This window comes from Haplochromis burtoni, unplaced genomic scaffold, assembly GCF_018398535.1.
Source record: "Haplochromis burtoni strain Fernald_Lab_line unplaced genomic scaffold, NCSU_Asbu1 Contig_377, whole genome shotgun sequence".
NCBI lineage: Eukaryota > Metazoa > Chordata > Actinopteri > Cichliformes > Cichlidae > Haplochromis > Haplochromis burtoni.
Window position 1 is genome coordinate 488,309 of NW_024582738.1, and position 23,290 is coordinate 511,598.

Here is a 23,290-nt window from a genome sequence, read left to right on the forward strand (position 1 = left end):
TGTGTGTGTGTGGGTTTGCCATGGGGACATGGAGGATGGGGTAGTGGGTTGCTGGTGGCAATGCTGCAGAACATGCTATCATGTGAAACATCCCCTTTAAGACAAGTACACACTTTGTACCCATCACTCACTCTACCTCTTCTTGTTTGCTCCCCTGATTTTCTCCCTATTTCAGTCTCTCCTGGAGTTTTTGTTTCTTTACACAAACACATAAACCTTTTTCTCTAATTGTATCCTTCTTCCAGACTTTGACACCAGCTGAACTTTTCCAATTCAGCAGTTTTTCTTTAAACAATTGCAGAATCACTAAGAACTAACCATCATTAATAACACTAAAAACAAAAAGTGCAGCCTTCAACAATAAGTAAATAGATAAATATTTTTAAAAAGTAAATCAGCAGTAATCAATTCACCAGGTCTCCAGGTGCAGTTGACAGTTTTAGCAGGAGAGACTAAAAATATTTATGTGGATAGTCAAAGCGTGATTATTAAAGAAAGGATGACTGAGGGAGAAAACAAGGAGGAGCTGAATAGAGAACAGTAGCAGAAGGATTAAAATAGATAGATGAGAATGCAAACTGAGAGACTCTCAAGAGATAATTACAAACTCAGCATGTGTGTTTTCAACACCCCCATAACAGCAGATCACCCTGGTTCAGCAGCCAGAGATATCTGAGTTCCTTCTTACTAATATTTTTTAATAATCCTGACTCTAAAGCATCAAGGTGTGGGTGAATTTTCACTTTAGTGGGCAGCAAAATCACGGTAAAACCTCAAAATCATGGCTTAAAATCAGGTTTTAATTATAACATGAAGTTTTCTCAGTATGACTGTTTGCCTTGTGTACAGACTATTTATTATCCAGATGCTGGGCTTGTGTTTATCAAATCACCTGATTTCTTTAGTATGACTTGTGAAAAAGTTTTCATGAATAAGGTCAAAGTTTAGGAGGAATTAGGTTCTGCTCAAACAAATTTAAAAAAAAACTGTGAAAACCGTGACTACTAAACTCACATATATATCTTCACATATAAAATCACATATTGGTGATTTTAATTCCCAGTCACTATTATTTGTTCTCAAAGTATTACATGTTTTATGTCAGTAGTATTTCATTGATCAAGATTTCATGTGTGATCCAAATGTTCCTTTCATTATTTGACAAGTACACATAACATACTAGACATGCCATCACAGAGCTGGTGAATTAAAGGAGGAGTTGATTCCACACTGAAATATATCTGAAATATTAACATTAATATCTTACTGCTATCAAATGAGGACAGAAGAAGAAAAAAAACCAACCCTAAACTAAACATAGAGAATTTAAAGATTTAGCTGTCATTGGTTGAATGCTATTATAAATCAATGGGCTGAAAGGAGATTCGCTGAGCTGCACATTGCACAAAATCCAATGTGAATTCAGGCAACAATCCCTCAATTCTCTCAGTCTGCTCTGTTTCCCTGCTCTTTCTGCTAAAACCAGAGCTATTAATACCGAGCAGAGGACTCAGATTAAGAAGATAAAGGCTAAAAGAGCATATAGCAACAGAAGCTATGGACATAGTAGGAGGTAAACCTACTGACAACAGGTTGACCTGCTATTTTATTTGCAGATTACATTTGAGTGTTTTGTTTTTGAGTGACTGAGAACCTTCACAGACATTTGAGTGTTTAAAAAAATCTAAATTATATCAAATTAAATTATTTATATTCATCCAGCACCACAAAAATGTAATGAAAGCAGAATTAAATTCATGACTTTGTAACTTTTGTTCTGTTCAATATGACAATGCTATGTCATATTGCAAGTTCTTTTGTGTAAAGGACACACAGAAGACATATTAGCTGAAGCAGCATATGTAAAGTCTGACCAAGAAAAACAATAGAATTGGTTTTAGATCCACATTTAAACAAACAAAAATCATATTGGTTATTTCACCACATCCCCTGGATTTTTAGAGGGTTGCAACAAATTGGGTTTTGTCTGGGGTTTAGAAAAAAAAATTCACAGGTGTATTTGTGACAATTTTCATTGTGTAGTTATGACAGAGCAGTGAGGCGACATTTCAGATCATCTTGAATGCAACTTAAAGGAAACTAACAAAAAAAACCAAACAAACAAAATAGACCAAAAAAAATAAAGTTAAAAAACTCATAAGAAGCCTGCAGTGAAAGACACAAGGATTGCATAGTTAAGATGTTAGGAGAGGGAACTGGAGGCAGTGAGTTCAGGCTATAAGCCTTATAATCTGCTTCATAACTGTCATCTGACATCACTGCAGCAGATGCTTCATCTTGGATCATGTTCTGTCTGCCTGTTCTAAATAATGGGTAGGGGTCTTATTGTCATACTGTACTCTGATGAAAATGAAGAGGACTGAGGGAGAGCAGAAAAAGGCCATTGTTTGTTATCCCACTACAAAACAGGGTGGAGAGGGTGAGGAGGGCGCTCAGCCATAGACTGCACGAACATAGAAAAAGATGGACACAGAAGGAGAGGTGACAAGCAAACCAGCTCCTATACAGCTTTTGTTTTGTTTTGTTTCTCATTTAGTGTCACAACCTAACTAGTTAGTCACCTAGCTCAATAAGAAATGCTTAATGTGACTTTTAGTGAACTGCATGCAAGTTGGGAATTTGCATCTGATGAGAATAATCTAATTTATTTAATCAGGAGCAAAAAAACAGCAAGAAGAAAATAAATCTAAAATGGAAAGTAATGATTTCCCTCAAGGATTTTTTCTTTCTTTCTGAAATACAGACAGCCAATTCACTGAATGACCTTCATTGGAAATTAACCTACAGTGATAACACTGAAAGCCAGTTCAGAAGCGGCAAATGTTCTCCCTTCATCCTTCATATTAACATTGTTTACCATGCTGCATTTCATGTTTATTTCCTCAACAAAAGAAAAGAAAACACGATGTTCTCGTTCTCCCTTTTGGCTCTTTGTGTCAGTCTCTCAGTCATCTTTATTACATTCAGTGTTCATTGCAGCTTGGTGTCTGTCTTTAACTTCAGGTTTACATATATGGTCAGCAAGGAGAGGTCAACCATGGGGCTTGAGGCTGCAATCACCTGTCAGCCTCACTCTCACTCCACCTACAGTAGTCAAGTTAAGTGATTTAAGAGAGGAAAGCTGCTTTGCACACTATAAATGATTTCTTGTTAGTAGACATGACAAAAACAGAATTATGGAAAAGAGAGCAGCACTGTACATGACAGAAAATCAGCTTTTGATTTCCTGCCAGCCCATAACAGATGGCCCAAGGCTTTTGCTTTTTCTCATAAATTTAAATCAATTTTGCAATTAGTAGACATTAAAATAGTAAAATTTTGACTTGATATGGTAGTTGAATGATCATATGTCTCAACATTTAATTAAAAAAGTAAACCTTTTATTGAAAATAATTTTATTTTATTTTATTTAGCTTTTTTTTTCCAGAGCTGACTCATGGATATCTGGTTAGGTATGTCATTGCTACGGGTTTTCAGATTTATAAGTAGGCAAGTAGACTATGGTGGACTATTGCTGGTCAAGACTTTATAAAAAAAAATGTTAATAATTACTTACATTTCAATGAAATAACAATCCATAGTCTTTACCTTTTTTTAATAACTTGTTTGAACATTACTGTAGAGTTGACTTTGAGTGTTGCACATGTATGGATACTGAATCTGCAGATGAAGCAGTTTCTATACTAATTGCAGTCTTGTTGGGCTAGATACCTAACCCCAAATTACTCCCAATGGATCCATTGAAGACTGAGTGTATACATGATAGGCTGGCATTTAAAGGCATAAAATAAAAGTAATTTGAGTGCCCGGTAAAAGCAGAAAAGTACTATAAAATTAGTCCATTTATAATTTACCATAATGCAAACAAAGACACTATTCATAATTGAGAAGGGCTTCATTTAAAGAGTGCTTTTGAAACAGCAAAAATAGAATGATTGCTTAAAGAATAAGAAAATGTGTAAATGTCAAGAAAGCTGGGAAGACATATGGCTTATGGCCTATAAGAGCAGGTTTCTGTCAGTGTCATAAAATGTGTTAGATTTAAACATCAAACCTATTTAAATTTAAGCTATTTGAAAAAGATAAATATTTATGTATGTCAGAAGTACATACAGACAGGCATTGTACCATTATTAACGTTATGTATTCCTTATTGATAATTCCTTTACATTTTCTTATAGGAATGAACCCGGTGTACTAACAAGTTCGCCAGGTGTAACCTCTTCATATTCCAGCCTCAGTTTTGCATGAACAATATTACCAGTCAGAAAGTGATAATTTTACTGTGAGTCAAGTTGATAAAATCAATTGGAAATGTTCAAAGTAATTAAAAATGGGCAAAGACAGATGATAGAAACCCCAGAAGCAAGTTCAGTTGATACTCTACTCTCATTATTGAGAGTGCACCATGAAATATGGCATACAAGACGGGAATACAAGTGAGCAGGGAGTAAAGAGAGGTAAGGTATGAGGTTAAATGAAATGCTAAATTAAAAGATAAAATTAACTGAAAGAAAAAGTCTGTTACAGCCGTTTTAAATATGAATGTAAAAACTATCTTCAATATTTTTTACGTTACAGTAATAATACTCTCTTTTTATGTTGAATAGTGTACTTGATTTTGCTTTCTTTCTCTCAAACCACTACTTTCATTGATTGAGCCACCTTTTAACTGTCTGCTAGCTGATTGCACTGAAACCCTTTGAGACAAAAAAATAATAAAATAAAAATAAAGTAAAATAAAATAATTAGATAAGGTGGTTTGCCCAGAGGACTACAATGGTGACTGGGAAGCTTGGCAGACCAAAGAATGACGGCATCTAATACGGGAAAAGAAGAGATACAGAGAAGGAGAGAAGGAGAGAAGGTAGTTAGAAAATGGTGAAATGACTGGCAGACTGATAATAAAAGGCTGTCATCTCTACTGAGCCATGAATAAAGGACTGGATGAAAATGTGTTGAAAACAGAGTGGAAGGTATGGAAGGCAATGAGAAAGACACTGAGAATAACTGGGGTTATCTAGCAATGTTAAAGTAAATTGTCACCTCTTCTAGACACTGAAAGAACTGTGAGAGCGAAGGGTTAGTGGTAAAGAGAAAGCAAGATACAAAAATGGAAGAATCAAGAAAGGAAGATGAAATAAGCTTAAAAACAAGCCTAGGATGTAGGCAAAGTGCAGAGGCAAAAGGGCAAAAAAAAAGGAAAGCAAGACAGCAAATGTTGTCAAAACTTGGCGAGTGATAGAAGACATTGATCACAAGGCCAAGTAGATGGATAGCAAGAAAGATCAAATGGGAGAGATGAAGGGAGAACAGAAGAGCAAACTGGACTAAAATGGGCTTAAATGCCTATCACAAAGGAATGAGGAGGGAAATCAAGAGATAAAGACCGAGGGGAGGGAAGGCAGAGACAGAGAGCAAAATGGTGTGAAATTGACATGAAAATGGAGTTATGGTGGTGGGGGAGTGTGCTTCGTGAAAAGCCAACATGCTGACACCTGAGGTTTGTGAGGGTTAGAGTAGGTTGGCTCAGCATGATAAGATAACTGCCACCTTATCTGTGGCTGTCAGAACACTAACACACATACACGGTGACATATCAACACAAATGCAGCTCACACACAGTTTGACCAGGGAAAAGCGGTCAAAACACTATTGGAAGATTGGCAGACAGGTGTTTGGAACTGTGACAGGAATTGAGTCTGATGTCTATTTGTGTATTGGTGTGCGTGTGCCCATGTGCTCATGCGTGCGTGTATACTGTACATGTGATAGGCGGTGCAGACGCAGATGTGAATGAGGCTGTAGCAATGACACTAAAGTAAATAAGTAATTTTGATCAGGTTTTGTCACAGATTCGACACTGATTTAGAAGTTTACAATGAAGGGACTAATGTATACTTGTGCAGGTTTTTGTCAATTACACAAACATTTTAAATACAAACATTTTGTGCAAGTAGGGGTTCCTCCCAGTCTACCTAAGTAAGCTGTTTGTTGCCATGTCGATGACCATCGATCAGGATGCTGGTTTACTTGCTCCCAGTTCCTAAGTCTTACTCTACGCTGTAACTGTCAGAAACAACCTGTCTCTCACCGTGACTTGTATTTAATCAATGTTTCAGTTGTGAAAGCCAGGCCCGGCTGTAAGGAATATAGACCACTGTGTGGGCTGAGAACAGATGAGAAATGAAAGAGTTTAAAGCAGGAGAGAAAGAAAAAAAAACATTATGAAGGAATCAAAGAAGTAAGAAAAAGTGTGTGAAGCCTTTTTATAATGCTTAGCTGTGCCCTAGCATAATGCAGAAATAAAAAAAATTATTAAAAAACATAGTTAAATGATCAAGTGTTTAATTAACTGTTAGCACAGTTTTAAGAACACAAGCATATTCATCCATTTGGACAGGCCTTATTAATGACAGGATTTCATGTTGGTGGTATAAAAGAACAATATATACATGCATATAAGTTCATTTAATGGTTAGAAGTTTTATGTATTTGTTACTAGATTTTATTTTTCATCTTTAACATTTGTGTAAATACTTATTAATTACTGTGAAAACTGATTTTTCTTCAGCAGAAGCATAGAAAGCAACTGAACGGACAGAAGGAGACCAACGTTAAATCCCTCGTGCAATTAGTCTGTGGGATTTAACAAAATATCTGCATGCCTTAAAAGTATTCCACAGACATCCTCTGCATAAAAGGACAAACAAATATTGTGTCCCCAAAGGGGATCAGTGCAGTGTAGTTTAAAATTATAAAACAAATCAACATCATGATCTGCCATCATTACTTTGGCATAGAGTCAGGGATAGAGATTGAATTTTTATACCCCAGCTGGTTTGATGTAAAGGCTGTGACAGCCAGTCTAACGGTCATCTAGAGCCATAAATGTTAATTAACAGCCTAAGCTGCTGGACATTCAATTTCCTGCTCTAGTTGAAAGGAAGGGCTCATAAAAACATGGTCCTTTCACATGTGGATATCTCACATATGTATGTAAGAATATAACCATGTGTAAGTTCTTATGTGTGACTATTTGTGTGTTTTTGTGTGTGTGTGTGTGCAGCTTTATATGTGACAATGTGTGAACGTCTGCATGGTCCAAGGACACACTGTGATGCAAACTGTCCCAAAGGCTCTTCTGTCCTTTTCTAATACAGCAATAAGCCGTCAGCACAAACCATAACTAGCTAATCGCACTATGACAACAGAATAAAGCCACACAGAGACAAAGTCAGGTAAAAGTCAAAGCACAACCACATGAAGGTACACAACCGTATAAGGTCAGGTGAGTTACATGGTGACATCACCAAGAAAAAGTAAAAATAACGCTATGGAATCAAATTACGACTTTGACCACTGTAAAACGTAGGTCATGCTATAACATCACACCACAGCTGTACATGACCTAAATGAGTGTCAGCAGGCTGAACACCAAAAGACATTCAGTATCTGTTTCCTATGTGGACAAAGCACAGCAGAAATGTCATAGATGTTTTGACTCAAAGCACACACACAAACTCTTCCAGAAACCAGACATAACATTAGGCATCTACCCTACTAACAACTCCCGGCTGTTATTTGTAAAGAATCTCCAGGATATTCAGATTTTTTATAAAAAGCCTTTAAAACTCTGGATTCATTATTCCAGATGATTTTTTTTTTTTAAATTAAACTGATAGTTCTGTTTCCTCTATGCATTCACACAGTATCATAACATTACAGTTTCATTAACTGCTGTTTTGGAAAACATTTACTTTTTCATTTTAACAGTTTCGTTGACCTCAAAAACACAATTGCATTTTTTGGGATCTTGCTAACTTGCTCTCGCTTTGTATGCAGTGCTGAATTCTCAGATCAAATACATAGCTTATTAAGCTTCAGGTTTTCAATACTGTTCAGTTTTCATCAATATGATATTGTGGCTCAAAACACCTCAAAGCAGAATAAGAGCAAGGATATTAGTAGAATCAATAGTGGCCAAGGAGCCAGAACTCAACATGTTTTTGCGCATGTATAAATAGTGGGATTGTGGCTGTTCTGTAAATTTCATCACCTACCGTATCATTGTTTTTTTTTTAGCTGTTTTCTCATTAGCTTTGTTTAAAATCCAACCCTTGCCTGGTGATGCTGGATAATTGATGACAATGGAAATTTTAAAAAAGAAAAAAAAAGAAAATCCCTTGCTGTGGAAAACAGAACTAATGGACGCCAGCCATGACTCTCTCTTTCCATTTCTGTTGATGACTCTCTTCTCCCCCATGGCTCATCTATCAATCCATTTACCCATTCTACCTCATGTATCCACTGCTCTCTCTCCCCCCTTCTCCTAATATCTATCTAAATGTATTGTAGGCCGTCAGTATTTCAGGCTGGTGTAGTATTCTGACCATGAAGATGTTTTACAGGCGACCCACCCCCACCTTCTCAACCCCCTTTCACCAAACAGATAGGAGTAAAGCTCCCATGTTAGAGCCACGGTTCAGTGGTTTCTAATTATGTGTTCACTGTAGGAGCCTGGTTGGAATATTTCATATAGACCCATGAGGAACAGATAAGAGAGAGAATGGGAAGGGAGGAAGGAACGGAGGACCAAGAGAGAGATACAAATAAAGGGAGAGAGAATTTATATCTATACACTTTACATTACATAAATGTTGTTTGTAGTCTATATTGTTCTATAATGAAATCAAACACTAAGGACAAAGATGTTATGAGATCCATCCGTTTTCTTCCACTTATCCAATTCAGGTTCACGTGAGGTTACATGTGCTGTCACAGGGCTAACACAGAGAGACAGACAATCACTCACACCTAGGGCCAATTCAAAATTGGCAATTAACCTAACCTCACTAACTGTGTGTCTTCACACTGTGTGAGGAGAAAACCCAGGGACACGGGGAGACCATGCACACTCCACATAGTAAGCAAACAGAATCGAATGCAGGACCTTCTTGCTGTGCAGCAACAGTGCTAACCACTGTTCATGGGCAAATGTGATATGATGACTGAAAGTAAACTGTGAACTTTTTACTCATTTCTATTCCTTTAGTATTTATGTTTTATTTTTAAAAAAAAGTATAAAAGTGGCTTTAAAGGCCTCTGTGTCATTTTAATATGAACATAAAATTTTAAAGATATGGTTTGGTTCTTTGTTGAGGTAAAGAGTGTACATCCTTGAGGGGGTGCATCAGTATCCTGTGAGATATGAAACATACTATTTTTTTAAGCTCCATGATAATCAGCTTTTCCTACACATGCATCACCGCTACCTACATCATTTTAATTATCAAAGACTTTTGGTGATGAAGGACAAGGTCTTAAGTTAGCAAGCTTGTCAGCTTGATTAAAGTCTGTTATGTAAAAGACATATCTGTAGCATGCATGTCTATATCTGCTTTTGTTTAGATTCCATCAGAGGATTTGAAATAAAAACAGACTCGTAATAAGGTGCTAAAAACAACCCAACTTCAACAAGGCCAACAATGCGGCGCAAATACACAGATTTGCAAGTTGACAGACCTGACCTGAATTAATTTTTATATGAAGAAATATTGATGAAGAAGTTTGCATACAGTGCAGTGTCCAAACCTTGACCTGCCATTCTTTTTAATCACACAATGAAGGTTAATGTCTCCAGACCTTGCCTTTTGGTTAATTATGCAGTAATTAGAGGGCCTTCTTGACCTTGCAAGTACAGTTAAATGAGCCACATGCATGCACCCCCAGAAAGACATGCACACATACACAGCAGCTCTTCTCAGGGCTCTTAAATGACTGGTGTCATTAATGTTGGTGTGCAGTTGCCAGATGTAATATTTCCTGTGGTCATTAGACCATCTGGTGGCCTGACTCCTCTCATATCTCTATCTTTCTCTGTGTCTACCCATCTGCAATTCATGTGCTTCACAGCCCATGTCTCTTTATTTCTCTATATTTTGCTTCTTCGCATTTCTCCTGTCTTTTCACCCGATTTCCTCTCACCTTTTTCTCTCTATCTACATCTGCCATATTGACTTTTTAAAATTATTTCCTCTCACTTTCATCCTCATGTTGTACACGACTACCTCTTGCTCTCTGGCCACTTCATTCACAGGATTATAATGGCATTCAATTGATATATGTGGTCATTTTGGTGCTACAATATGTTAATTTGAGAGAGCTCGAGCCTCATTACTGGAGGGGTCAATATCACTTTAAATCAAAGCTTCATAAATGCTGTAATTATGGTGTTATTGGCAAATTCACCCGGACACATAAAGCAATACCATTTTAAAATGCTGGCTAAGACCCTTCAGTAATTCTGAACTGCATTTATACTGAGAAAAATATGTAATTAAAATGTGACCCTCAGGTTATATTACTTAATACAATCGAAAAAGTAATGGCTGGGCATCTGAATCACATCATATAAAACACGGTAGCTCTCCTATAAGGACATTTTACTGACAACTAAGCATTTAAATATAGTAGAAAAATAGTATAGGATAGTATTTTTTTAACTCACTGTAACATAAATTTCTCTGCAATTTAAATGCTTCATATTCCAAACAGCATATGTAGAAAGAAAAACACAGTCGTGCAACATATTCCTGCTTCTCATAACCTTAGAAACACTCACATATACTGAATACAGAGGCTAAAAATCAGTGCATCCTTAATTAAAACAACCATCAGGGCAGTCAAAAATATATCTTTACTGGTTTTAGTGCTGCATTTCACTTTCCTCAGACACAAGTTTGATATTTTCTGTTAAAAAAGAAAAAAAAATCTGTCTCCCCCTTAATTACTCTTCCTCTGTTCTTTGCTCACCTACCTGTGTCTCACCACATGTGAGAAACTAAAATCTGATTGCTTCAGTTTCATAAGCCTGTTGGCTCCTCGCCTCCTCTACTCCTTAAATTTTTAATGAGTGAAATTCCTTTGAAATGTAAGTGTAGCCATACAATAATCTATAACTTTTTTTTGTTACATCTAACTTCCAGTGAAAAGTTAAAAAGATTAAAGTAAAGTCAGACAAAATATATTTTTAAAAGAGGCATTTTGTTGACATGATGTTCAATGTCTTTTTGACATTTCTTGTCTTCTTTTTTTTCCTTGTCAGAGATTATAGCACGGTCTGTCTGTTGAATGCCAGATTTTGTTTAACTGTAACAAATGCTCAGTGATATAAGAAGGGTTTTACAATTGACAGTTTAATAGATTGTCATCACTCCCAAGCTTGACTGTAGATTTCCATGGCTTATAGTGGCTTTAATTAAATGACAATCCCACTTTTCTTGAAATAACTCATAATCAATACATATGAGTGCTTTTTGCATGTTTGAGAAACTCAATAAGCTGTTAAATCAAAGGAACTAAACTAAAACATGGTCTTCTTCACAGCCTTCCTCGCCTACACACAGTATAGCTGCACTAAAAAAGAGAAATGGATAGTGTATCATGATCAGACTTCATTAAACTCATGTCTGAGTCACACATCAGAAACATTTCTCACTGCATCCAATATTTCCAGCTACAACAGGGTATCTGTGGTCTATTTCTTTTTTTAACTAAAAGGCAGATGATAGGAAGTGGACACATGATCAATTTTAATCATTTGTTAATGGCAAAGAGCAACTCCACACTAGCATAATCCAGAGTGTTCAGAGGTTTTAAGACTTTGAAACAAGGAGCTTGTACTAGAGCCAAAAACTTTCTTGCTTCTGGGAATTTGGTTATGGTGAAGAAAGTGCACACTAAATTTAAGAATGAGTTCTAATTACACAAACATCAGGAGGAATGGCTGACCTTTAACCAAATTCAGATACCAAGTGTTGTGGAAATTTAACAGAATGAAAGGATTCATTTTATTTAATTCCCAGTCAATCACCATCAGTATCACCAATATGTCAGCTATTAATTAACTGAGGAAAACATCATTTTTAAATAATAACATTTTCAATGAGTTACTGTATGTGCTTAAAAAAAGCTTTTTTCTCAACAGGAAATGGTGTAGTGCCTCATTGCATGTGGATACATGAACATGTTCAAACTGAGCTGAGTTGGTTAAAAATGCCAAGTGACTAATGAACTAAATGGTCCTGATGAGGAGACCAGACTTACAGATTCTTTTCAAAGCCATTGGCAGCATGCTTACAGTGTTATGATCATACTTTGGGTATAATATTGTGCCTTGGAACTCTCTAGTCCAAACAACCTTATATTCCTTCAAGAGGAACCAACCTGGATTCTGCATTATAAAACTGTCTGGCCCTCATGAGCTGATTTGATTGACAGTGATTAAGGCCAGGTTTTCACAGACACACTGGTCATATATTCCTTGTGAACAAAGTTTTCAAATGTGCCACAGGTGTGCACTGTTCCTCAAGTCCCACGTGGTTTGTTTAATCGGATTAAAGGGATTGCAAAAAACATGGAAAATATTACAGTGTGGCCCATTATGTCCTTAAAAATCCATTAATACCAACGAGTTGAAGAAAAGCACTAACAGTAAAAAACCATAACATTCTTAGTCCACGTTAGTTTAGGCAAGTAGAACATAATCTTAAAGTAGTGCTAATATATAATAATATGTATGCACAATTTGGATTTGGTGCTGCAGGCAGGGACTACAAAGCTGGCCTGTTAATCTGTGTGCTATATTGTAAGACTCACATTCTTAATGGGAGTGTCACAGCCTCATGAGAATCCCTCATGCCTGTCCTTTGAAAAATAAGATCTAAAAGCCTCTTACACATTAAAAACTATTCAAAGAACAAAGTCCAGCACAGTCCTAAGCACTAGGTGGGAATTACTGCGCAAAAAAAATTATTTTTATGTTTATATTCCTGACTGAAGGTTGTCTGTATATGTGGAAGTACTTAGTACATAGTAGAGATGGCACGATACCACTTTTTTATGTCCGATACCGATACCGATATCATAAATTTGGATATCTGCCGATACCGATATGAATCCGATATAGTGTTTTTTAATCAACAAAACTGTTTTTTAAATATCTTGCTGCATTTTGTATAAGTTCATACTCAAGTTTAAAACAACAACTACACTAAAGCTATTCTGTTATACCTGTATGCAAAAAAAAATATTTCATAGTTCAGCAATACTGATCAATCTAATAAACTCAAACCTACACCATCCTCCCTATTCTGGTATTTTAAAGAGTACTTAGCGTAAATATTAAGCAACCTAACTAATAGGGTTCCAACTCCCAGCAACAACAAAAATAAATAAATAAAAAATAGGGAACCACCCCTCACGCTCCACCTCATGATGCTTAATCAACGTAATCAACCTTAATTTGATGCAGTGTGAAAAAAATGCACAGAAATAAATTATTTTTCAAGAAATATTAAATAGATTCAACATCTTTCTTCAACAAAATTGCAGACTGCACAGATGGTACCTTCCCAAAGGAAAAAGTACTATAGCTTACTAGGGTATATTAGACTTAATAGTCACTATATACAGTAATTGACTTCTATTCATTTTACATCAAATTAAAACTTTGGGTGTCAGATAATTATTTATTAAAAGCTAGACATTTTAAATGAGAATAAGAAAGAAAAATATGTCTTTGTGCCCCATTTTCCCTGTTCATGCCCTATCGGCCCCCCTGGCTAAACTTTGCTAGATCCGCCCCTGCACAGTTACCAGCGTCAGCTACGTAGAAAAAGATCCTCGAGTAGAAATTAATATTAAATAAATTCTAACAACAGCTTATCAAGTTTAAACGTGCTGCTGTTGTTCAGCCGCTGGTTTCCTCTTTCTGGTGCAAAGTGGGCCAAAAGCAAACTAGAGAGACGGACTCGCGACAGAAAAGCCGATCAGCTGATCGTTAAGCAGTTTCATGATTGAAGTAGCAGCAAGAAGAGGCAGTCGCTCCATATATCGCTTGTTAAGCTTAACGTGGGAATGCTTTACAAACATTCTGAGATGGACTTACACACTTGCTTTACTTCTCTCGGGGATAACTTTGTCGGAGATGAAATGCCGGGTTGCTAGCGAAGCTCCAAATGCTATCCAGACCACCGACAGGTCCCGCATGCCACAGCCGCTCTATCACGTGATGCACACTGCTCCGACGTGCTAACGTTCTGAGGTGAGTTACGGCGCGTTGCAAGTTTTGTGAGGTGCTTTCGTGATATTTAATGGATCGGATTACATTTTTTATTTTTCTCCGATATCCGATCCAGTAATTTAGGTCAGTATCGGACCGATACCGATACGTAATATCGGATCGGTCCATCTCTAGTACATAGTGCACTGTACATCAAAGAAAAATCTTTTTGATTTGGAAGCATGGTAAGTCTAACATGAACAATGTCAATCACTTTAACTTTAATGTATTTTTATTTTATTTTATTTTCAAATGCCATTTGACCCAGTTATTCTGGGCCTACTTTTTCTGTTCATTTTTGCCTTTGCTTGTCACACAAATTATTTTAAAAGAGCAATGCAGATTCGAGACTGGTTTGGCTTACAGTCAAGCTAATTTAGTCATGCGTTGTTTCATAGGATGTTAAATCAGATGATATTGTTAGACTCATGACACATTTGAGGAAACAGAGATAGAGATTATTGTCAGAGTCGGAATGATGTGATGATAACTGAAAGACTTAGAATTCATGCTTAGCCAATTAAATTGCTCCCCGTAAGCTTCATCCACAGCCATTTATCACTGAAATTATGTGAGAGCAAAAGCTATTCATGAACTCTGACTCAGCAGAATGTGTGCAGTGAGCCCATATTCTTGAGTATCAAGTCCTAGTGCACTGAAAAAACTGATTATTTCAAACTAATTAACACCCCTCCAGCCAGTCAGGATGGAGTGCACACAGAGGCCACGGTGTTATTTAGGAATCATAACTGAGAGGGAAATTTTCACTACGAATATTTTTATGATGCAAGGTTGTGCAGCAATAGACCAATTTGCTTCATCAAAGTATCCAGTTAGTCACCCTTGTATACAAGGAGTATTGCACAGAAGGATCTCACCCTCACTCCTTCTCTTTATAATGACCTCTCTGATTCGTACACTTTAGCTGGTTATGTTGTCAAATTTTTCGTTCAATTTCCACTTAGTTCAAAATGTAAATAATCGGCTTTTAAAGATAAACCTACCAATTACATACAGTTTCTGTCAGATCCTTCCCGCATGCATACAGACACACGCTCCTTATGCTTTGTAACTAGCATCTTAAAGAGGCTTTCCAGTCTTGACAGCTCAATTTTCTGATTATTATAGCATAATTGTGTCAGTTAATGGGTATTCTCATATTTCATTTAGATTTTTCTTTTTTTATGACAAAAAAATCTAGTTTGAGGCCATATTACGTCTAAGCTGGCAATTACAACAAATTGCTCCTAGTAATGGAGAAATATGGTTGCTTATGATAAGTTCCATATGGACACTTTTTTTCTACATTTCTGTCTTTTTGGGCTAGCAGTCAGAGGATTTATGCAATAGTGGACGGCTGTAAATCACACCACAGACACATATTTAAATGGAAATATGAGTACAACAGCCTAGTAACACAAAGAACCGTAGGTTCCGTAGCATAACAGGCGTACACACACACGTTAATGAATCATGAAGGTAGCTTCGAGTATGAGTGTGGGTGCAAACACACAAACACATTCAGACACATGCACAACTTGTCAAGTCAAGCATTACCAAAGGGCTTCGGTATGGATTTTACACTTGAGCTAAACCTTCCTGACTTTTCTCAACAATACAGAGGCCTCAAACCATGTCAGCTTTCCCAATGCCATTCACTTAGTATTCACAGACAATTCACCCTCTGGTTTAAAACCTCATTTAGGAATGCTGTGTATGGAGGGAGGTCTGAAGAATATTTTAATATCATTATGTGGTGTCATGTATCTACTTTAATGGACTGAGACAGGCCATGAAAAGACACATTTTTACAAGCTGCTTTTAGAAACCACAATATTCCTCATATGTAGTAACAGTGTTAGATGTTTGCCAGAGATTTTAAAAGTAGCACCGGAAATATCCTACATGTACTTATGAGAAGGCTTAAAACTGAGATTGTATTTTTTTCCCCATGAGCACAGCTCTAAAAGCTGGAGAAAAAAGCAATAAATGATGAACAAAAAACAAACATTCTTACTTCTTTGAAAACTTCTTTCTCAGCTAGCAATAAAATGTTAGTGGTTTCCTCTTTTTTCTTTCTTTCTTTCTTTCTTTCTTTGCTTTTGGCGTTCTCAAATGAACACTGAAGCAATCTGATACTCAGAGGGACTCAGAGTATGTTGGACTATATAACGTCCATGACCAATAATGATATAGGAATGTGTTATGAGGAAATCGAGGCATTTGTCATGGAGGAACAACAGAATGTGCGGCAGGAAATTGACTGACTGTTCAACATGGCTTTGCAGTGAAATCGAATCCACTCATGTCATGCATGCACATTCAAAGACAGACGTTCTATTTAAACATTTATATGGACTTTGTGGCTGTGCTTTTACACAAGCATATGTGCACATAAAAAAAAAGTTTCCAGTAAACAACAAATACTTGCAAACTGTTTCTGGAGCAGAATGCTGTTCTTCAAACAGAATTTAAGATGAAAAGATTAAGACTAAAAAAAGATTATGTCAAACATGGTACATAAACAGAGGCATCTCATCAACAAAGAACGATAACGTTGCTAAAATTATGGCCGGGACGGCTCATACTGTTTGTGCCTGCCAGCGATGGCACCACTGCAGGTGGCTGTTGAGAGCAATCATAGAGCCACAGATGGAGCATGTAAGGTTGCATCTGGAGGGAAAGATGGCAGAAGGCTTGCATGACTGGAGCCTCTAGGCTCTCAGCTGATGGGTCCATTGGTTTTCAAATGTGGCTTCACCAGAAAAACATAATGAACACAGCAGTGGCAGAAATCAACTGATGGCTGTAGCATAAGAGTCAATGCTTTTTATGTGGTAATATTTATGAAAACATGATTAAAAACGAAGTATTGTAAAACTGGTTGTGATTACTGTTTGTCAAGATGTTTGCACGACAAACCTTTCCAAAATGTGTTGTATCAAAAAGGCAGATTTGGCTCATGACAAAAGAAAAGTTGAGAAGGAGATGCTTACAACATTATGCAAACGAGCTATGGAAAAGCAGAAGGGATTTGATTATATTCACTGCAAAATATGAAACAACAAAACAAACACACATCAAGCGTTTATCGATCTGCACTCAGTAACAAAAAATTAAATGACAATAGAAATGCAATGGCAGAAAGGAACAGGGCTACAGCAGTGCCCATGAAATGACAAGGGGAATAAAGGAAAAAAAATAAAATATGTACTCCTAATGAGTGGAATCGCAGAGAAACAGATGGTGTGTTCATCTGGTGTTTGGACTGAGGTTTTTATCCACCAGACATCAATTTATTGGCCGAAGAACTGTGCCGCTTCAGGCAGCCAGTTTACATGCTCTGTCCGGTTTTGTTGTTGCTAGGGTTGCTTCGGTATTAACAGTGTTCATTTGCTGGTTGATATCAGTGTGAGGAACATACATGTCCAAGGTGACCTTTTAAATTACATTCTACTGCATGGTAATGTGAAAACACTCCAGGCTTTTATTGTCTTGGGAAAACTGACATTGAGTAATGTGCATTGATTTTAATCACAAATTAAAATCATGTCAATAACCTGAAATGTACTGAATCTAAATGCAATGTGCATTGTCACTAAGCTCACACATATAGCCACAGACCTTTCCACACAAATATGCAATCTAACCTAAAATCCTTTCATCTATTTTGGAGCCTATCCGAGTTATCACAGAGTGAAAAGCAGGGTACCCTCTGGACAGGCTGCCCGTCTATTGATGGGCTAACACAGAGAGACAGACACCCATTCATGTTAACACTCACACCTACTACCAACATATTTAAATAGTGGAAGACACTCACAGAAATCATTAAAACTATACAGAGAAGGACACCTATCAGCGAAATGGAACACAAGACCTTCTTGGTGTTAACCAGTGCACCACTGTGCCATCTATAACCAGATACAATTGAAGAAACAAAAAAAAGGTACACACACTCACCAACTGATTGAAGCTAGAGTCATTTAAAGGGTCTAAATCCATCTTAATTTGTTTTTAATCCTTCCTGATAAGTAGCTCTTTTCTACTTTGGCTCAAGTCAAAGGAAGCTGAGTACTATGTGTCTCTCATACACATTTCCACAGCAATACACACACAGAAAACAAGAACAGTCATGTTCTACCAGAGGGAGGATCACGGGAATACGAGAAATGGCATCTTAACTCCGACATACCAGTGTGCATGAAAAGGTTCATCAGGGTGTGTTGGCTCGCTGACTATTGTCATTGTAGATGACATCACACAGCACTTGTTGATATATACATGTACACATTTGCACAGAGGATATGTGAAGTCTTGTATGTATTTATGCCTGTGTAATGTATAATGTTTGTGTCTGAAAGTGTAGCATTTGACAGGTATATGTCTCTTTAGCCACAGGTGAAGTGAGATGATAACACTGCTTGGAGAGACAGTCCAACAGAATGGGTTTATTTACCCATCTCTGTGCTATTTTCTTGATTGTCTGAATTCTGCACTGGGTATGTGTGAGAAAAAGAGTTGCACAGACACACAAGCACTCAGACAGAAACTTGCACAGAGGCCAACATGTGAGCAATCAGACAAATAAATATGGCTCTACACATTGGCAAACATCTGGGAGGGGTCTGGGATCTTAGGCATCTTGCCAAGGTAAACAGAGGAATTTGCCAACCTTGACATTTTTGGTAGTAAGAGATGCCTCTCAAGGTGACAGCTCTCACTAGGTGTTAGTGGGAGATAAGCAAATTTGTCATTGTGAGAATATCAAAGGGTGAAATCTGGAGATTAAAAAAAAGGAAAAAAAAGTGGATGCAAAAGAAAAAAAAATGCAGTTCCCCTAGCTGCTACTTGAGGCTCCCTCTAAAACTCAGTAAATCCATATAAAATGCCCAAACAGAGATTATTAAAATGCATGTTTACAGCCAGCCACATTGACTAACAGTTGTCCTGATCAGTGTTCGGCCTCAAACACTACTTTAAGTATATGCATGTCTCTGTTTTGTGTGTGCTACTGCACCCTTTTAAAGCACTGCCTGATTATTATTTCTGTGTGGTATGGACCATCAAAGAATTTTGTGCTTCAGATTTGGTACGTGAAATTCTATTTTATTGATCCACTACTTAGCTCTAAGTAGCTGATATGTCTCTCTCTCTGTGCCATACCCATACAGTTTGAATTTGAATACGTGCTACTAGCGCCAGCTGATAACTTAGCATTCCTTTTCATCCACATAAGGCAACTTTTATCTTTCAAAAAACATCAACATAGCATCAGCCAAAGTGCTGATGATTTAGTTTAAAAGTCTGGAAAGTAAAGTGTCACATCTATCTTTTATAATGCCTATGACACATTTGCATGTGTTTGTGTTGATGATTATGCTAGGCGTCATGCTATGATCTATCTTCCTTTTTTTTCACAGCGACATTAAAATGGTAACATACTGGCATACAGTAAGATACTAATCACCCATTAGTCTGTACTTGAATAAGCCCACCTACCCAGATTTAGAGGAGAAAAACAAGTTAAAGAACAAAAGTGTTTACATACTCACAAAACAGTCTCTGTGTTTAATGGAGCAGTAAGGCTTCTTTTGTCTACTTGCAACAAAGTTGTGTGTGCACTTTTTTCTATACTTTATATTCATTTTCTTTTGTATCCACGATCTCATTTTGTGCCTGTTGTTTGTCAACAACACAGGAGACACAAAAACAGGTTATGTAAATAATCCTCTATTCACACACTTTCACTTTTGTGCACTGCAATGGTGGTGTGTGAGATGATTCTTTCCTTTCACCCTGACCACCTGTTGTGTGAAGTTCAGTGCATTAGACAACTATTGCATTCTGTGATGACAAATACGTTGCAAAAATAAAAACCCAAACCCCTAATCAGGTGAAGTGAATCATCTTTTTTTCCTTCTACCTTTTCTGTGAAATGAGTCAGACGAGGGCAGACATACATGGAGACAAGTTTAATAGAGCGTTATATACTATTACCAAACCGGACAACTGAGCAACTGTAGTTTAAATATTATTTATTGGGTGGGTTACCTGAAGCAATCAGAGAAAATTGTAAAAGAAATAATCACATCTATAGAATGATATTTATTTATTCATTTATCTATATGTGTTCAAAAATTGCTTGCTTTTGCAACATATTCATCTTCATAGGTTTTATGTGGCTTTATTGCAACAGTATAAAGCACCTGTCTACTTAGTGGCTTTAATGGAAACTCTGCTTCAGACTTTAAGGAAACTTTCTGGATGAATGAAAATTGCCAAAAAGAAATCGTCCATTAAAATGAAAGTTGAAATGATTAACATAGTAAAAAATAAAACCCTACAACCTCAATACTTATACTTATTGTAGCAGACATCAATTTCTAGTTGACAAATAAACAATACATTTAATTTTAAATTAATTAGAATAATGAAGTCGTCATGAAAACAACTTCCGCTTACCTTTGTTTTTTGCATGCTCAGCTCTTGCAAACAATTAATCCCTTGTGAACCTCGGTGATAGAACCTGACAGGGTTGCCAAGCAATTTGGGATATGATTGCAAATCTATTAGAGGAACATGGAGGGACTGTCAGATCCATATAACATATTAGGAGCAGATGAAAACATCTCTCACTGTAGTGTTTGGGCCGGCACTCTTAAATAAAACATCCCTCTCATAATTATGTTTTTTGATGTTTAAATCTCTGCATATTTCTGTTGCCTAATCTGCAGAACAGGTAAACCCATTCCCCTTCACACTCTTGTCTCTTTCATTCACCCTAAAGTTTTCCTCTCTCTTTCTAAGACCCCACTTTTCTCACTTTAATCACCCTCCCTCCCTCTTCCCTCTACCCCCTTCTCTTTCTCTGCCTGCAGTAGCTACCCAATAAAGGATGTTGTTAATATCATTAGGCAGACTTCCTCTCCGGCCAAGCGCCCAGCCCACTCCCTTTCAGCCATAATCAAGCGTGCACACTAACTATCAAAGGAGACATTGCTAATAAACTACCACAGTGGAGCAGAAAAACACACACGTACGCTCCTGCCGAGAAAATACTGTTGGCTAAGCGCACTAAAATAAATGTGTGCGTGTGCATGGTTCTTGGGGATAGGATTGTGGGGTGTTGGTGCGGGTTACACAGACAGCACTAATAAACTATACTCCAAAGGCAAGCAGTGTAATGCAAATGTGCCACTTAAGTATACTAAATTAATTGGGGGCGAGGGACATGTACATAACCAGACATAGCTAATAAAATATGCTGTGAGAAGTGGCAAATACTGTCAGTTTAGTGTGTTTAAATGATAGATTGGGGGGGGGGGGGTTAGGCAAGTATGCGTTTGGACTGCAGACATTTGCTGTAAATCACTTTAAATCAGTCCTAAAACGGTTGTGCACATTGTCAGCTATATAGCTTGAAAGTGTTTGGTCCTGACAACTAAAAGCTACAGTGCATATCACTCTAAAGGGAAAATGTGATGCAATACTGTAAGCATGGAGGACGTTTAAACAAGAAAAAGAAAGGCAGGAGGCCAATGACATGAGGCTGTTACTACAACATGCTGTGCAAAAAGAGCAAATCTGTGCACACAATAGAAAGAAACATCGCATTGGCTTTTCCAGTTTTTAAAGTGCTTTTGCTGCATTGTTTATTCCTTTAGATAAAAACAAAGACACAGATATGTTAACTGATCCAATAAATAATAAAGAAGCTGGAAATATCCATCCGCTTGCGCACCAATTTCTTTTACCTGTTAAATAAGATTTCCAGTCTCTCAGGTGTGCACTCTTTCAAATCAAATGCTGACACCTGTCTTGCTGAAACTAAAACCAAAGTTTCCCAATTCTGCAGAGTTGAAGTGCAGAGTTCCAAACTTCATCTGACATAAAAACTGTGTGCTGGAAGCTTCATGACATGATTTTACACGGCTGATCGGCTCCTGTGAGTGCAATGTGTATGTGAGCCAGTACCAAGTTTAATTCTTAGAATTAGAGAATACTAAATTGTCAAAAGTTTTAGAAAGGAACAAAAAATGGCTATATAATGACAGCTATGTTGCACCAATCATCCAGCCCTAAACATCCTACCATACAGATTAGATTGTATAAAAAAATATTAAAATACAATGACCCAGTTTAAATAGTTCAGCCCCCTCTTGTGCACCGACAGCAGTTGGAACTTTTCAGTGTTATGTGGCCACTACTGAGCTCCACTGTCATGCTTTATTTATCCCTTTCCCTTCTGCACTGTAATGGAAATATAAAAGGGTACATTGATTAGTGTTTAAGGATCAGGCTTTAATAGATTAAAAGCCCTCGGCTCAGAGAGAGGCACTCACTCACTCACACACAGACATACACACTTGTACGGAAAAGCAAACTTATACACACACCAATAGGCAAATTTATGGACGGGTATTGAAAGAGATGGACACAGTCAGTAACACAGAGTAGCTTCATTCATTTGGTTGAACAAAAACATTGCATGGACAGAAAACTGAGCATACATATCTGGAGCCAGCAGCGCAAAAAGCCAGAGCCCCAAGTCTTTCAGCAACCAGCTTTCTAACGTATTTGAGATGGGATTGGGGGGGGGGAATTAATAAATATCTGTAAAACAAAACGAAGACAATACAAAGTGGGGACCATGGTGCTAATATCCCAGTTGATTGGGAATTCATGCATTTTGAACTTAGTACATTATTAATAATGTGGCATGGTCCCAGACAGTTTCCACACACATACACACAGAGGGGTGATGTCAGTAAACGTTAGAAGACTCTTTTTTCTTCTTTTTTTTCTTTTTCTGCTCATTCTGTTGGTTTTTGTCTTTTGCCCTTCTCCCCCGTCCCTCTTCTCAGCTGTGTCTCTTTCCCTCTTTCTTTCTCCCCTTCTTTCCCCCAGTAAAGTCTGTCCCATATTCAGTAAGTGAAAATAAAATAAACAATAAAAGGTGAATCAAATGGACCATTATGGCAAGGCTGGGATGGTCAATTTGGTAAAGTAAATCCGTTGGGCATCTTTCTTTGCCTTTAGACAACAATTCTGATGGCAAAAGAGCCAAACGGGACAGGCAAAAAAAAAAAAAGAAGACTCTGTTTCAGCATCCCACATTTTGATAAAATGTGTTTCACATTA

General features: G+C 37.2%; 1 protein-coding gene across 2 annotated transcripts in view; it reads right to left on the reverse strand.

The window, feature by feature from the left end:
- The window catches only part of cntfr (ciliary neurotrophic factor receptor), a 241,089-nt gene that overhangs the window by 209,366 nt on the left and 8,433 nt on the right, over window positions 1-23,290 (reverse strand). The window contains exon 1 of one of the 2 annotated variants that reach the window (XM_042229066.1): window positions 18,110-20,965. The gene's annotated coding sequence lies outside the window, so the exon portion shown is untranslated. 2 annotated transcript variants of the gene reach the window in all.